Below are 18,720 nucleotides of genomic sequence, written 5' to 3'. Positions count from 1 at the left end.
TCAATGAATTCTCCTCAAGCTGAAGATTCTGATTCTGAGCAAAGTGTTTTCTCAGATTTTCCTGCAGAAGAGTTATCTTCTTCTGAGACTATTTATCAAATTAAAAAATATTTAATTGGGAACATAATGAAATACCTATCTCTCAACAAAAGTAGTATTATGTGTTGCAAATGGGTTTTCCTCTGCCTGCAGCTACCCCTTCTGTTTTATCAGCTTTAAAGGATGCTTTCTTAACAGCTTGCAGTATGCATGACAGTCAACCTCCTGCTCCCAAAAAATTCTAATAGGTTAAACAAAGTACAACAATCATACACTTATATTTGTTTTGTTATCACCAATTTGATCCTGAATGTTTCTCTTTCTCCAAGCCATTAACTGCTAAACATATTGTGAATGCTGATCCTATTCACTCAGACAAGGATAAGAAAGCTTTTGATAGATTAGGAAAAAAGTTTTTTCTTCCGCTACCTTAACTTTCAGAATTCTGTACTGCTATCCACACATTAACATTTTAATGGCTTCTTTTGAGAACATGAGAAAGTTCACTGATAACCTTCCTTCTTCAAAGGATAAAACTTCATTAGCTTCCTTATTCATGTCTGCTTCTCAGATAACCAAACACTTTCTAAGGTGATCTTAAATCTGCTGGTGCTGTATCCAGAGCTGCTGCTACTGGTTCAATTTTCAGAAGATTTGTTTGGTTACTTTCTCAAAACTTACCAGGAGATGTTAAATGTGAGATTTTAAATTGTCTTCTTGTCAAAGATATTTTGTTTGGCCCTTCTGTATCTAAGGTCCTTAAAAGATTTGATGAAAGAAGAAAATTGATTCAAGGGGTTACGCAAATCTTTCATCACTCCTTTTTTTAAGTTTAGTAAAAACTTTCCTTCTAAGATACAAAATATGCAGTTCCAACAAAATTCAGTATTTTAAAAGGCTTAAAGAAGGAATGAAGTATCCCTCAGAATCAAGAACTGTCCAGAAAATTAGAATGACTACATGAATATTTTAGCTCCCCAACTCTAGCAATCATGAAAATCTATCCCTCTGTCTAGGTCTTCTTCTTTCCCAATAGTATCAGATCATCTCAGACATCTGGATTCTGAGTATCATACAACGGGGTACAGATGGCATTTGGAGTCTCTTCCTCCTTTTCAAGGGATCCCTCCTTATCCTGCTAATCAAATGTCCTCTTTTCCTCCAGTCTTGGAACTCCTGTTGCCTTAGGAGGTCATAGGACTAGTGCTCTCAGAACCGATAGACAAAGGTTTTTATTCAAGGATCTTTCTGGTGCAAAAGAAATGGGGAACTTGGAGATCAGTCCTAGACGTCTCCTTTCTCATTCTTTAAGTCAGGGTCCCAAAGTTCAAAATGTCATCCTTCAAAACCTTTTACCACTCATACCCCACCTCAGTTTCATGACAATGCTAGACTTAAAAGATGCTTAACACAACATTCCAATTTCGAGTTACTGCAGAGTTCAAAGTATTTACATCTTTCCATATTTGGATGATTGCCTTATGTTTGTAGATTATTTTTCCAATAGCCAGGATTCTATGACATGTGCCAAAAAACTCTTGCTTATTTGAGATTTCAAGTGAAGTTATAGAAATAATGTCTTATCCCTTCCTACAAAATATATATTCTTTGAGATGTCTTCTGGATACTTCTCTAGGAAGTTTTTTTATTCCTCCTCTGTACAAAGGAATCTTCCTGAACTTTCCAATCAGTCTTTTCCCATGTTGTCATTACTATGTTAGCGAAGAGCCTGCCAGAGACCATTGCTACACCTGTAACTTGGTTATAGTACTTGTGTTCAAATAATATATAATTATTTTTCAATAAAATTTCAATTAAAGTTTTGTAGGTGTTGACATTATCCTGACTTATGCCCTTCAGTGTTAAATATTCTAAAAAACATTCAATACTTTGCTCATGGGGGATGACAGTATATAAGTCCTTGATGTCAACAGTAATGAATAAGTAATTCTCATTAAACTCAAGTTGATTTATTTTCCCAAAAAAATCCCAAGAGTCTTTACAAATGTGTAACTTATAATGCTGACAGTGCGACTATTAGGAGCATTATCCAGAAGAACTGGGCTATTTTAAGGGAAGACAGACACATTATTGAGAAAGTGCGGGATACGCCACACATAATATACAGAAGAGGTTGTAGTTTAAAAACACTGTGGAACATTTTAGAAGAACATCCACACATGAGTAACAAAATTCATCATATGTCTAAATCTGGATGCTGTTCTATCTGCCCTTACATTTTGATGGGTGAACAGTTTGTTATAAAGAACTTTACATTTTATATAAAAGAAGCATTTAACTGTCTGATAGGAGGGGTAGTATATGCTACACTCTGTCAACACTGCCCTGTTTTCTACATAGGCAAAACTAAGTGTAAGTTCAAAGAAAGAATTGCTGAACATCTATATGGCATTAAGAAAAGGAAAACAAATAACACCCTAACCAAACACTTAATGGAGTGGCCAGACCACATTTTTAAATTTGAAATTATGGAAAAGGTAACCCCTAGTGAAAGTGGTGGCCCATAGCAACTTAAGTTGGAAGAACATGAATTATATTGGTAGCTCACACGTAAGGCAAGTTCTTGGCCAGGGTTAATGACCAGATTTCTATTAGCTGTCTTTTAAAACTAAGAGCTTTAGAAAGATGACATTACTACCTTTTTTATCAGACAGATTTTCTCAGTATAGCATTTACTATTTAATGATTGCTCTTACATAAAACTATTAATTATTGTACGGTAAAAGAAAGTTTTACAGGTTGATTTATTCAGATATTCAGCCTCTGATTTTTGTTTACTTCAATTTTGAATTTATTGAAAATGTTGCCTTAATGCATGATTTGCTCAGGGGATTTGGCTGTCCCACGATTTAAAGCTGATCACATGATTTTAAACGTTTTTGCCTGTCACATGATTTTCAGCTGATCACATCATTTTAAAAAAAAAGTTGCCACATGCCCTTATAGAACTATATTTAAACAGTATGTGTGTTTGGTTCACTTTATCTGAAAAAGTTTTATTATAAAATAAAATGAAAGCAATAATATTATGTTTTAAGTTGTTCAGCTGGATTTGTCAGAATCTCTGTGGCCTTGCATGTGTTTTTTATCAGTTTGTTTTTTGTTTTGATTTACTTTAGTACAGGAGTTGTCAGGCAAAAGAGACCTCTTGCCAGGGACAGTAGAGTGCTCTCTGACTATTCTCTCAGTAGGGATATTCCTAGAAAAAAAGAAACAAACTCTTATTTACAGGGCAGATGATCGGGGTATTTCTTTATGTCAGATGTTAGAATATCTTTGGTGAAGGTGTTTTGCGGTCAGTCATTTCTGGAGGGTGTTTGCTCTTTCACAGTTCTAGTGCAGGTGTTGCCAGAGAACAATGTGTGTTTTCAGAGGATGAGGATTCTGACAGAGGCAAGAGTGACTTTCCTTAGAAATCTAGTGCAGAGAACACTGACACTTCAGATAGTGAACCTGAAGTTAATCTTAGACAAGTTTTTTCCTTTGCTGAGACTGTTGCTAGACCCACAGATTTTTTTTTGTTTGGGAGCAATCAGGGGGGTCCCCAGAACTGGGCAGATTTTATGATCTGTTAAGAGGATGAAGTTCCTAATTCTACACCTGTTCCTCACAATTTGCCAGCTATTGAAGACACTTTTAAAGCTGCTTCCAAGAATCCTGACTCACCGGCTGCAGTTCCCAAATAAAAGCTGATAAGCAGTACAGGGTGTCTCCAGATTATACCTGTCTTAATTCTTAACTGTCAGTGGACCCTGCTGACATAACTCCAGCAGTAACAATTAACAAGAAATGTTTAGCTCCTCTTATCCAGCACCCTCTGATAAGGAAGACAAGTTTAAACAAGTTAAGAGACTGTTTGCTTCTACTGTGATAGCTTTAGTATCTTGAATTATCAGGGCTATATGTGGAAGTCTGTGTTAAAAGGTACTTATAGTTTGGCAGAATTTGATGCTTCATTGTCCTCAGAAGGCAAGTCACATTTTAATCAGATTATCAGAGGCATAGCTGGCTCAACCAGTGCCATGTACCGGTCCTACAAACAAGCGACCCACCCCTTCAGCTCTTCAAGTGAAGAGCAAAAAAGAAAAAAGGACTTCTAGAAAACTGCAGGAATACGAAACCCAGTTCATAACCCCCCCCCCCAACTCTTCAAGTGATGAGCAGAAAAAAAAGTCTGTGATCAAGTACATGAAGCTCCTGAAATGCAGGAGACAATTAGGTCTGTGTCTACGCCCTGCCCCCAACCCTCCTGTATCTGGACTATTTCACTCTTTTATCAAGATTAATCTTTTTCCTTTTCTGCTTGTCTCCCTTAGATCTCCCCTCTCCCCTTCTTCTTGTCCTCAAGTCAAGCAGTTTTTTAAAATGGGTTTTACAAATCCAACTCTATAAAACAGGTGCCTCCTCCTTGGGATCTTAACTTTGTGCTTGAAAAACTGGTAGTACTTCTGTTTAAAATATCTCATCAGCTTGAATTGAGGTTCTTGACTTAGAAAACTGTGTTACTCCTTGCTCTGACTGCTGTAAGAAGAGTATCTGAGTTACAAGCTCTTGTGGTGAATCTGACCTACCACATTTTCCACAAGGATGGAGCTTTTTTGAGAACAAATCCATCTTTTATGCCTAAAATGATTTCAGAGTTTACCTTGAACCAATCTATTAATCTCCCTTTTTTTTACAGAACCCCAAAACAATGGAGAAATGATCTTGCAGACTTTGGATATCCACAGACAACTGAGATATCACCTGTCCAGAACAAAATCCTTCAGGAAGGCTGATCAGCTATTTGTTTCCTATGAAGGAGTGTCAAAGCAGACAGTTTCTAGACAGTTGTCTCATGTTCATAGGTTCATAGGAGTGTACTAGGTAATGACCCTGGAGCATTTACAAGCCTAACCCATAGGATTATCCTGGCATCATGCCACCCGACATTAGTTCCCAGTCCCTCTGTCGAGTAGAGCCACTGGAGTGATCCCCAGGGTGAATTTTATTTCTGCTACTCTTACCATAACAAGTCACTTCCAGGCAGGGTCAGCATTCACTCTATGAGGGTTTTGGCTTCTACTCTGTTTTTTTTGTGGAAAGGAATGGACTACAGAAGTATTCTTAAGGCAGCAACTTGGTCCTCTGTACATACTTTCATAAACCACTGTAAACTGGATTCCTTTTCCAGGTCCAGAACAGACTTTGCTGAGATATTCTGGAGTCTTAAATTCTTTCCACATCCCTATATAAATCCAAAGCTTTAGTAATCTACCCATAAAGCTTAAGCTACTGCAACAGTGATCTAATGTTGCACAGTACTGCTACTAAGTAAACTTATTACAGTAGATATTCTAATAGATTACTTTTGCAGTAGCTGCCCCCTACCTCCAAACCCCTTGTTCTGTTTTAGTATATTGCCAGGGTGTGGATATACCCGTTGTTTATTTTTTATAAATAAGTTCATGGGTACCCATACAGTTAAAATCGCTGGAGCAATGTCAGACTCAAAGCCAGTCACAAGTGGTGTCCCACAGGGATCTGTCCTGGGACCCCTCTTGTTCGGCATTTATTTCTCAGATGTTAAAGCAAACATGGGAGGGCTGTGGCTGACAAAGTTTGCAGATGACTGCAAACTAGGCGCCATAGTCGATACACCAGCAGACACACACATCCTACAAAAAGGCCTCACTGAAACGGACAACTGGTGCCGTAGTCACGGCCTTAAACTAAATGCCAAAAATGTATAGTCATCCCTTTTGGAAAAACAAAGTACCCACAAATTATCACATAGACAGCAACCCACTGAGTACGGAAAAAGTAATCAGAGACCTAGGGACCCAAGTAGACAGCGACCTCTCATTTGACACCCACGTTGCCAAAGTGGTTAGAAAAACATTCTACCTTGCACACCTCATCATGAAGGGATTCACATCCAGATCCAAGGATGTCATTGTACCCCTATATTCCTCCCTCATCAGACCTATGATTGAGTACAATGCCCCATTTGGTATGTACCTCACCCGGCATTTGCAACAGCTGGAGAGACCACAAAAGTACCTCACCAAAAGGATCAAGGGTCTCCAACATATGGCTTATTCTGCCAGACTAAAGAAACTTCAGCTCTATTCAGTAGCATACCGCCTGCTCAGAGTTGATCTCTGCCAGACGTACAAGGCCATGTCCAATCAGGATCTGATGGACATGCTCCACCTCAAAAAATCCAAATCCATCAGGACCACGAGAGCTAAAGACTTAAACCTCGGCACAAGTATGAATAGGACATGCTGGAGGGATAGATTCATAACCCAGAGGCTTCCCATGCTTTGGAACAGGATCCCAGTTCATATTAGTCAGAGCCCCTCACTGACTCTCTTCAAGAGAAATCTTGATGAGTGGATGGGAGATCGTAAGTTTACCCCAGGGGTCACATCTGTGTCACTGCTAGACAGGGGCACAGTAAACTAATTCTATTATATAAGGGGACCTTCATTGTGTCACTACTAGACAGAGGCACAGTATTCTAGATTTATTCTGTACATTTTTGTACCATTTCATGGGGTGGCAAAAGCCACATCACTATGGCTAGGCTTACAAATGCCCCAGGGCAGATAGCCTAGTACTATACTATGAAACTATGAAACTATATATTGGACTAACAACCACAAGGGCCCTTATAAAATAGTCAAGCTTTTGAAATGTATCCAGCAAGTTTTTTTTGCTGCCCTAGAGGTTATTTTTAGGGGTATATTTTTATGTTTATATGTAACTTAGAGCACAGTTGGTCAAGCATTTACAGACTGTCACTGTCCATTAGAGATGTAGGTGCCAGACCAGGGGTGAATTTTAATTTTCCATCCTCTGGTCAAGTCTATTCTTGAATACGGTTAGGGCAGAGCTCTGCTTCACCTGGATGGGAAGCCTGTTCCAGAGAATGGGTTTTCTCTGAAACACATACATACCTGTCCCTCCAACAAGTCCTGTTTATGTCTCAGGCAAGGTTTAAGTCTCTGCATCTGTTTGTTCTGATGCTATTTGTTTTGTGGATATACAACAAGGTTCATCCGAGCTGGATCCAAGGATGCCTTGTATGCCAGGCATAGCTCGCCGCTCAACAGTTTGTAGTATACACAGTATAGGGATAGGATTTTGAGGCAATCCACATAGGACATGTTATTTACTCCCAGTATTTTTTTTGTGAGGAACCTCTGTGAACATTCCAGTTGTTGCATGTTCTTGGACAGGAACATGCTGGAGGGGGTGTTGTATTCAGTCATGGGTCTGATGATGACTTCATTGGACCTGATGCCATACTATTATTTATAAGTTGAAAAACATAGAATGATTTCCTTACTACCGTAGAAATGCGTTGGTCAAAAGCCAGGTTACTCTCTACATATGCCCCCAAATCCCTGACTACAGAATCTTTTCTTAGAGTGGTGTTGTCAATGAGGTAGTTTCCTGGTTTAGCTAACTTTCCAAAGGGTACTATAATGCATTTCTTGGCAAAGAATTTTAAACTATTGTTTTGGCACCAGTTATTTGTCTGTGTTAGTCCTTTCCTGGAGAGTGTTAGTGTCTTGGGAAGATTCTTTGACTGCTCCTAGTTTGCAGTCCTCAGCAAATTTAGTTAGCAAGAGACCCTTAATGTTGCCTTGACTTCTGAGAAATAGATGCCAAAAAGGAGTGGACCCTGTCCAGAAACATGAAGGACTCCACTAGTGATTGGTTTCTTTATGGAGGTGGACTCCCCTATCCTAACTTATTGGATCATATATGAAAACCAACTGACTACTCAACATGTAACATAGGGGGTTATGCCTAATTCTGTGAATTTGTTTATAATACCCTTGTGGGGTATTGTGTCAAATGCCTTGGCCAGATCAAGGTAGGCAGTATGCACTATTTTGCCCTCATTCATTGCTTTGCAGGCCTTCTCAAAGAAATGTACCAGGTTAAACAGGCATGATCTTCCCTTGCTGAAATGGAATTCGGTTGGATCCAGTGTCTGAAGATTTCCTATGTCATTATTTATCATTTTCATGACAATTCCTTCCATAGTTTTGTATATGAGACTAGTCAGATTTATGGGTCTGTAGTTTCCAGGATCTATAGATGGCCTGCACTTGTGCAGAGGGATGACCTTTGCAGTTCTTCATTCATGTGGCATAAAGACTGACTGGTGGTTATGGTTAAAAAGTAACCCCAGTGGTCCTGACAGGTTGTGTTTCATGCTATTTAGAAGGTATTCTGGGATATTATTGGGGCCTATCGATACTGTGTTCTTGGCCTTGGTAAGTGCATTTAGAATCTGCTGCCTAGTGATTGTTGGGTGGTATTTTTTATGGCATTTTTTGACAGGTGGCCGAGGAAAGACAGGGTAAAAGTGGAGCTAAATTTGTTGGCCACTAGATTTGCAATATCTTCTGGCTGTATGTAGGTGGCTGCATTTATTAATTCTACACATTGATATGCTCTGCCTTTGAGTTTGTGAATATAGCTAAAGAAAGCCGTATGGTTGTCCTTGAACTGCGAGGCTATTCTTACCTCAAACTTGGCTTTGGTAGACTTGATTTGCTGTCTGAGTGTACCATTCTTTGGATGGTATATGGTATATATATATATATATATATATATATATATATATATATCTATATATATATATATATATATATATATATATATATATATATATATGGGTCCCCTATAGAAGAACAACAGCTGAAAAGACCGGAACCCACATAACCGACACCACATGGTCGACAATCAAAATGCTGACAATGGGGAAACAGTATGTCTCCGTAGTATGGAATGGAAAGATTTCCATTCCTGCACTGTCGTGCGATCTCGGAGTTGGTATATTAAAGTTACAGGGGGTGTGGGGGGTGGGAGTGCAGGGGGTTGTAGCCCCCTTGCTAGCACAAAAAAGGAAATTTTATTTTTCTTTTTTTGTGCAGTAATTACATTGTCAGTGTTTCGATTGTCGACCACGTGGTGTCCGCTATGTGGGTGTCGGTGTTTTGCGCTGTTGTTCTTGTGTAGGTGATCTCTCTCTCTCTCTCTCTCTATATATATCTATATATATATATATATATATATGTATATATATATATATATATATATATATATATATATATGTATATATATATATATATATATGTATGTAGGATCTGTACAGATGCTCGACTGCATCTTTCACCGAATCCCAGTTTGGTGAGCATACTTGCGTGAAAGTGTTTTTCGATGAAAGTGCTTTCGTTAAAGTGTGTTCGATGGTAATGGATTCGGGCTTTTGAACTTTTGTTCAAAAGTCCTAGATCAATATATATATAGATATATATATATATAGATATATATATATATATATATATATATATATATATATATATATATGTATATATATATATATATATATATATATATATATATATATATATATATATATAAGAAAGCTCTTAAGCTTTTGGTGCCGTAACCCTAACCACTACCTTTATTTGGCTCTTCTTGAGCCCCACAGCAGTTAGGGCATATAGAAGGTGCTCTGAAGTTGTAAAAGATGTCGGGTGGTTATAGCCTTGTCAGGATGTAACCCATATAGCTTAGGCTGCAGCAGCAGTGATCTGTTGGAACATTTTCTTTTATAGTAAGTTTACATACACAACTGTACTCTCCATCCAATACCTGACCAGACAACACCGACAACACCAGGAACAGTAGAAGGGATTTAACATCTCATGGAAAAAAAATGGCACAGAGCATCAGTACAGCACTACCCTTGTGTTCTGCTTAAATGTTACTGTCTGAGAAATGAGTTCAGTCCTTAGCCATCCACAGCCTTCTGCATCATAGGCAGAACACTGATTTACAGTTGTTAAGCATATTCAAAGCTTTCTTTGCATTCATCTAAGCACTTGAAATACCTCTAAATGTGGCAATGACTGAAACATTCCTCCCATACCCCATAAGTTACTTCTTCTTACCTCTAATGAAGTTGTGTCAGTTTTTGTAGCATTTGTCACTGTGGAAACTCAAGCACATACCTGCACACCTCTAATATACCCTTTCCTCCAGCAGTATATATGTCCACTTGTCCACTATTGAAATCTGTATATTTATATTTATTTATTTATTTTAATTTATAAGCTTCTGTTGTTTGAATTACCATACCAATTCCCCTATCTTCCATTAAAGTCACTTCTCAACTGCTCTGTACCCTTGAGGTCATTATTTCTGAAGACCTTGTTTTATTTAGTACTTTAGTGTTGCAGCCTATTGGTTATGTAATAGGGTATTTAATATTTGTTACTGTGCTTATCTGCTCATTATACTGACAATGAAAGTAATATAAATTATTGCTTACAGTAGTGAAGTACAAATCTGTCAAATAAGGTGGTATATGATATGCATAACTTGATACATCTGTCTTACTGCTTAATGTGGAGATTTTCTCCCAGCGATCTACTGAAAGTGTACTAGCCTAGGTTGGCATGTCTGTTTCACAAACCGAAATAGATAAAAAGCATTCACAATAAATTTGTTGGGAATATATGCCACCTCTGTAATTGGTAAAAAAACACAAAGTGAAAAAAGGAGGCAGGAGGACATGCCGAGCTTTTTCTAGTTATAGAGATGTTAGTTTTTTTTGTGATGGCAAATGGTAGTTATAGCCATCTAAAACAGTTAGCATTCTGGATTGTACTACCGTCTGGGGCTGCACAGCATATCTAGTAATAGGAATCAGTGAATGTCACCTTTGTTATCCTTTCAAATGGTGCACAGAATGAATGCTCAAAGGTGACTTTGAGCCCTGTACTCACACTGTCCTTCAGTTAACTCCAAAGAATTCAGTTTTGCAGTGTACGAGACTTGTAAATGTCCCCACTTTAATACATAGCTCTCAACCTCCAGGTGAGAGAATCAGGGACAAGGGACTGTAAAATCAGGGACAACTAATTAGCACAGTACATATGCTTTCAATCACACAAGGGCTGGGCATCAGTTAGAGAAATTCTTATTGATTTTATAAGTTAAGAATGTTCCATATTAACCAAATTTGCAACAACACACATTTCCTAAGGGATATGAAATCTAAAACTTAAATGTCTTATTTAAGGACTGCAAAATTCACCAGATTTGCCAGAAAAAAAAAAACAGGTTAAGAAGCAGACAAATCAAGCAACTGGGGTTGTGGCTATATTATGGGGTAAAACTATGTGCTCCTGGACAGTGCTGGACACGTGATAGTTATGCTCTAATGTGCTGTAGTGCACTGTGTACATAAGGAAGACAGTATACTAAGGTGATGCACAGTGCATTTTGCAGTAATAATTTAAGTGTGTTTGCCATTCATAAGTACATTCTGTCTTGTGTGTTTCCTACACAAGGCTAAATCATATTTTACTGACATTTATAAAAACTGAAGTCCAGCACCCTGAAAGTAAAAATACCAAAAGCACATGCAGTGTCCCTCTCCCTTGTACTTAATTTCTTTCACTTGAAGGTTGCACAGTGTGATGTCCCACCACTGGACCAGTAATCAAGGAGCTCCAATCCTCACCACTGGCATCAGTGGAAGACATACACTGGGAGGATGACAGGTACACACACAGTATTTCCAGATGCATCTCTCTGCATCCAGTGCAATTTCCCTTAAGAGCACACAGAGACCATGGTCAGTCTGGGGCTGGTTTCTCCCTCTTTCTCCAGAACCCCAATAAGAGTCCCCACTGGCACAGCTGTAGAGTTGAGACCTTAGCAAGGGTTCCAAGCCAAGTGCTCCAACACTCTCTCTTTCCAACCAGTGCTTCATGTCCCTGCCCACGTAGCTGATGCACACGCACTCTTGGAGATTTGTTTTACACATACACACACACACACACACACACACACACACACACACACACACACACACACACACACACACACACACACAGAGACACACACACACACAACTGGGAAAGGCTAGCACAGGTTTACTAGCTATGCCTACTTCTGCCCGGACTATAAGGTAGTTATCACTGCCACCAGAACCCCTAATCAGCTACTTTAAGGCCCTTAACAAAGGGTGTCCAATCTTACTGTATAATGTTACTATCACTACAAATAGTAATTTGATTAAGAGCAAGGCTATTAGGAGTGGCCCACAGTGTCATCAAATGACTATGCAAGTACTCTCAGAACTTAAATATCTCTAGACAGATCAGCCACAATGACATGTTTAAATATATTTAATAATAAATCATAAAAGAACAAGACAATACTAAATATATATTTACAGTGACATCAGAGTTTAAAATCACAGGAAATATTTAAAACAACATTGCAGAGCCTTCTCAAATAAATAAAGAAAAACATCTAAGCTAAACTTTGCTATATTCCTGACTATATCAAAGAGAATTACTATAATCTAGTTAACTTACTTACAGACAAAGGCAAATGTGGTGAATGGATCTTCTAGCTGAAGTTGTAAGAGACTTCCCAAATTAATATCTCAAATATTACTGATGGGATAACTTGCAGAATTACATAATTGCTTGTTATCTGACTCCTAGTTCCCAGGACCAAAATAACCATTGATGGCAGCTGGTAGCATTTAGGATCTACTTGTGAAAATACACAGACAGGGGCTTTTCCTCAGATCTAATGCAGATCCTGGAAGACATAAAACAATAAAACACTTCCAAGACAATACAGAAAGTTCCCTAGTTTTAGACATTGTGTCTCTTTGCTGCCATAAAGTAATTTAATTTCAGCTATTTTTCTGAAGTCAACCTCCTGTGTTCCAGTTTCCACTGTCAAAATATATATATATTTAAACAGTGACAATAGTGTATACACATTTCTGTTCTCTTCCAGTAGGGCACACTGTGGATTCATCTTTAAGCTCAGTACTTTATAAAATATCCTTTCAAAACACGTCTGTACAAACCTAGTATGATATATACATGACATGCAGTTCTAATACATTTGTAACAAAAGCATCTTACATGGAGCATGTTGACATTCACAAATGATACATAATCATTTACAAAATTCCAGAGAGCTGTGCTAGCAGTATCTCCGTTTGTCACACTTCCAAATAAATCACGTTGATATTCAAAAATGACATATAATTATTTACAAAATTCCAGATAACTGGGCTGGTAGTATCTCCTTTTGTGACATACAGCATTAAAGATTAGTGCATGCTAAACAGTGGTGATGTGCTAAACATGGGGGCAGATCTGCATTTAATAGTATTCCATTCAGTGTATTGTTCTCAAATTTAGTTTTCCTCTGGATATTAATACTATATTTTTACTTGTAGTGTTTTGGTCTTGGGTATTATACACCTGTGAAATATGCTTCGGTGTTATATGGAAAACTGTCTTTATGTATTATATAATCATATATTTATTTTTTCAATTAAATTAAAAGTATTTAGTTTGTATTTTAGAGTTTTATAACAAAGAGTAACACATTTATAATAATAATGCACCAATTAGGCTTGCCATTTTGGAAATTAAAATGATGTATCTCTTTAAAGGCATGTAGAAACTTCATTGTCAGAAAGACCACAGTAGCTTTCTTGCAGTTTTCTTTCCAACTTTATTGTTTAATTTTGTCTTTTAGCCAACCACAAATGATAGGACATCTGTCTGTATCCCTTTGCATACAGTGTAGTTTATCACTGTGAAACAGAGGTTACTAAAATCCTTCAGTGAAACAAAATTACAGAAAACACAAACGATGGAATGACATTACATAGAAATACAAAAAAACAAGAATAATTATGATAGAAAAGTCAAATGCTTATGTGTCTTGCATAAAACACAACATGTAGTTTATGCAGGTGGCAATCCACCTGCACCCACAGTCTTGTAGGGAACCACACACACCTTTGCTTATTATTCTGTTTCCAGTGTCTATGCAGTTTGAAATAAATGGAGATATTTGTTTGCACATAGCACAACTTGCTTTTTCTAAATTTCCATAAACCCTGGGTTTGAAATAATTAGTAAGGGAATGTAGAGGCAAACCTCTCTGCATTGTGGGATTCATTGCAGGGGAAGGGGCTTGTCCAACTGCATAACCTATGTATTTAAGAATGTAACTTTTCTGTGAGCACTATTTACAATTTAATGCATTTCCATGAAATGAATTTCTTTTTTGTGTTGCCAGTTATTCTTTGTGTGCTGCTATGTGAACCTTTTGTCTCAGCGTTCTAAGGACGGATCACATACACATATTTCCATCAGTGAAATAGCAACAAAACTTGTCACTGTTCACATTTTACGTTATGTGTCATTCTGCAAATCTGTGATGAATTATGTTTCTTTTAAAATGTAGTTCTCATTGTTGTGGCATTGGATTTATCTTCCTGCCAGAAGTGTAGTTTTTCTGACAGGTTCTTTGTTCTAATGACTTTAAAAGATAACTATATTTAGGTGTTACAGTTCATGCCAGCTAATTTACATATGTAACAGAATAATAACCTCATTTGATTTTGCATGTTTTTCACATCCTGATACTCAGCTGAGTTTAAGCAATATGCAAGTCATGTTAAATAAGTATTTATATGTGTTTTCCCAATACCCATGGCAACTTCTTTTCTCGGAGCTTTACAGTATCTATTTTTGGTGACCAATCTCTAATCAAATTAGACAACCTTTGCTGATGTTTCATCATCAATACAGTATGTAATACTTTATTTATGGTAATAACATGCATTGCTTATCTTAATGTGGAAACAGCTGATAACACTGGAAGCCAGACTGAACTGAGACGTTATTTTATTGCACAGCCAGTACAATATAAGGATTTTCTTAATCTCATTCTCTTCAGCAAACAGCCTATTTCCCCATAAATACCTACTGAAATCTTATGCATTCAGAGAGACACACACATACTCTCTCTTTAGAGCACACTTCGGATAAACTATTTTTGTCAGAGATATATATATATATATATATATATATATATATATATATATATATATATATATGTGAACTGAAACTGTATCTTAAGTTCAGAAAGTAGTGACTTTTTTTTTAACTGAGATCTTGCTTATTGTATATACTATTTCTCTGTGAAGTCCAAAAGACTGAATTCAAAAAGTTAAAAACTGTATAGCTAACCAACATAAGTTCTGCAAACCAAAATGCAGACAAATTACTAAACTGTTTAAATCAAACCATAACTCTGTAGAACACTTAATGAATGATGTCAAACATAGCATTTCAACAGCTGTTCTCTGTTAGGGGCTTGCCGCTCATCTCAAAGTATTTTTTTTATTCTTTTATACTAAACTTATGCACCATGATATGTGATGCTTTCACCCGAGTCATTCCTTTTATAGAGTTACATTTCATTTTCAGAAACCATTTGAGAAAACAGGTTTTCCCCTTTGTCAGTGTTGCTGAAAGTTCAACTTAACACCACCCTCTGTAATATCACTGTAAGGATACTATGGGGGGGGTGCAACCACAGAGTTTAATGAATGCACCCCTGCATGGATGGGGCCCTGTCCACTACAATCCATGGACACATCCCTATGCTATACCTGTGATAATGTCACTAATGAAAACAGTATGGTAATGTGGGTGTGGTTCTTAATATAAAATGCAAAGCTTTTTCACAGGATCATGTGAAATAAAAGGCAAGATCATTTACACCTTGCCAGTACCCACCCTTATGCTGTATGTCCCTCTTCTAAAGAAAGGCAAAGCAGGTTAGTCCCTGAGTAAATTTATGGATACTCATCCAATTTTTAAAGTTTAATGTGAAAGATCTAGGTTGTTAAGCTGTCATATAATTTAACTTGCAGGAAGATATTTGTTCCAGTGTTGGGTTAGACAGGTCTATATTAGATCACCGACAGCTGAAAGAAGCGAACGGTGATTAATCAACCCTATGTAAGCGAAAGCTTACAATCTCGAACTGTCAGAACAGCGATTTTTTTCCTAGGGAAAAAAATCGCTGTTCCAAAACACATACACACAACACAAGCACACCAAACAAACAGCAATCCACACACATACACCTAAAATCTTACAACTAAACCTACACTAAACTATACACACACCACGAACTGTCCACTTACCTTAACCCAAACCCTAACCCTAAGGTTCGTCACTATCGCACACTCACCTCACCCTCTCCCTAACTCTAACTCACCTAACCTGCCCTAACCCTCACATCCACACAATTGCACACAATTGCACACTTACCTGATCCCGACCTGTAACTTTCCACCATAGTGCTAAAAATACCAAAGCAACAGAAACGGACAACCAAATTCTTTCCCTATGATCCGAGTTTCTGTTCCTTCGATATTTTCAGCTTTCGCTCCGTAGGGTTCGATATTAAAATATTCGAAGATTTTAAACCTTGATGTTCTAATATAGACCCGGGTTAGACATGGGTAATAAATTTGTCTTTCCAGCATGTTATTTGTATAGGATGGTAAAGATTTAAGTCTCTAGGACTGGTATTTGTGGAGCTATTTGACTTGCAAAGATGCAGCAGATCAAGGAGGAAGCAAAGAATGAAAGGTATAGATCACCATACAAGAACCTGCAAGAAGTCAAGTAAATGGATATCACTTAAAACCTTTCTTGGTAGCTCAGAGAATTTAAGCCAAGCATCTTCTTGGTTAGGAACCTCTGGTGCCTCTCCCATTACTTAATATGTTTAGAAAGGTACAACCTGAAGGGGGTATTGCACTTAATACTTAGTCTAATCACAGTTGCATAAAGTGGATGGTAACTTCTTTTGTCCTGAGTAATAGGCCTTTAGATATTAGTTGTGATAAACGGTAGGATTTTCTGGCTGCTGCTGCTACATGGTTGTCAATGGAGAGGGAATTATCAATCCAGGTTCCATGATTAGTGACTACATTATCATTTTAAAGTGTGGCATTGGCTAGCCCAGCAGTCTCCAACCTTTTTTTGCACCATAGATTGGTTTCATGTAAGACAATTTTCCATGGACCAGCTAACACGTAGGCATAATAAACTGTTTAATAAATACAACCGACCATAATGGAGAATTAATAGCAGCTCTGAGCATGTTTCTCCTACAATGAGATGGTCCCATCTAGGCGTGATGAGAGACAATGACACCTGACGTGTGTTCCTTATGTCTAGCCTACTCCATAATTTTGTTTTGGTTGCTGTCACTGCAGAAGAACTGAACATCACAAAGATAGGATGTTGGAAATGGAAGCAGGATTTTCAGTGCTTTTGTGGCAATCTCAGGATATTCCACCTTGATTTTAATCTAGAACGTTGGCAGAGTTGAAGTTGTCTCAAACATACTTTTAAGGCCACTGTGATTTGCAGTCTCAAGCAGTTAATCTTCCAGCACTGACAAGGTCAATTCACCTGGTCTGTTCTTAGGTTCATAGGTACGTACAAGGCTATTGGCCCTAGCACCTTTATAAGCCTAGCCAAATGGTACCCTGGCTTTTGCCACCCAAGAAAATTATTTTCCTGTTAGCCTGTCGAGCAGAGCCACAGAAGTGATCCCCGGAGTGAATTTCCTATTAACCCATCCAATCATCAAGATTTTTCTTGAAGAGTGCTAATGAGGAGCTTTGTTTGATATAGATAGGTAGTTTGTTCCAGAGTATGGGAAGTCTCTGGGACAGGAATCTATCCATCCAGCATGTTCTGTTTATTGTGGTGACAAGGTTTAGGTCCCTAGAGCATGTAACTTACAGGGATTAGGATTTCTTTAAGTGGGGCATGTCCAACAGCTCTGGGTTTGACATAGCTTTGTATGTTAGGCAGAGATCACCTTTGAGTAGGCGATATGCGACAAAGTAAAGCTGGAGTTTTTTTAAAAGGTCTGCGTAGGGCATCTGTTTGAGGCTGGTAATAATCTTTGTGAGGTATTTCTGCGGCCTTTCCAGTTGTTGTAGATGTCTTGTCAGGTACATACCAAAAGGGGCGTTGTACTCTATAATGGGTCTAATGAGTGATGAGTAGAGGGAAACAATGACCTCTTTTTTCTTGGATGAGAAACCTTTTGTGATGAGGCATGCCATGTAGAAGGATTTACTGACTACTGTGGTGATGTGATTATCAAAGGAGAGACTACTGTCCACCTGTGTCTCAAGGTCTCTTATCACACTTTCAGTGTTAAGTAGACTATCACCTATGTGGTAGCTCATGGGTACAGAGTTTTTACCAAAAGGGATGACAATGCACTTTTTGGCATTGAGCTTGGGGCCATGGCTTTGACACCAGGCATCTGTCTCAGTGAGGCCCTTTTGTAGGATGTCCACATTGTTAGGAGTTTTAATTATGGCTTCTAGTTTGCAGTCATCTGTAAACTTCATTAGCCAAAGACCTTCTGTGTTAGCCTGTACTTCTGAGAAGTAGATACCAAACAGGAGAGGACCCAGGACTGAACCCTGTGGTACCCCACTTGTCACTGGTCTGAAGTTGTATTTGGAGTCTGCTACATTCACAGTGTGGGTTCTGTCAGTGAGCCATTTGGTAACCCATCTTCTGACATAGGGATTTATACCTAGTTTAGTGAGTTTATCTATAATTCCAGAGTGGGGGATGGTGTTGAAAGCCTTGGCGAGATCTAGATAGGCTGTGTGAACCACCTTACCCTCATCTACGGCTTTGGTGACTGCTTCAAAGAAGTCTATCAGGTTTAGGAGACATGATCTGCCTTTTACAAATC

The sequence above is a fragment of the Protopterus annectens genome, chromosome 4.part0, assembly GCF_019279795.1.
Source record: "Protopterus annectens isolate FY-2018-M chromosome 4.part0, PAN1.0, whole genome shotgun sequence".
In the NCBI taxonomy this organism is placed as follows: Eukaryota; Metazoa; Chordata; order Ceratodontiformes; family Protopteridae; genus Protopterus; species Protopterus annectens.
Note: the sequence above shows the minus strand (reverse complement) of the source record.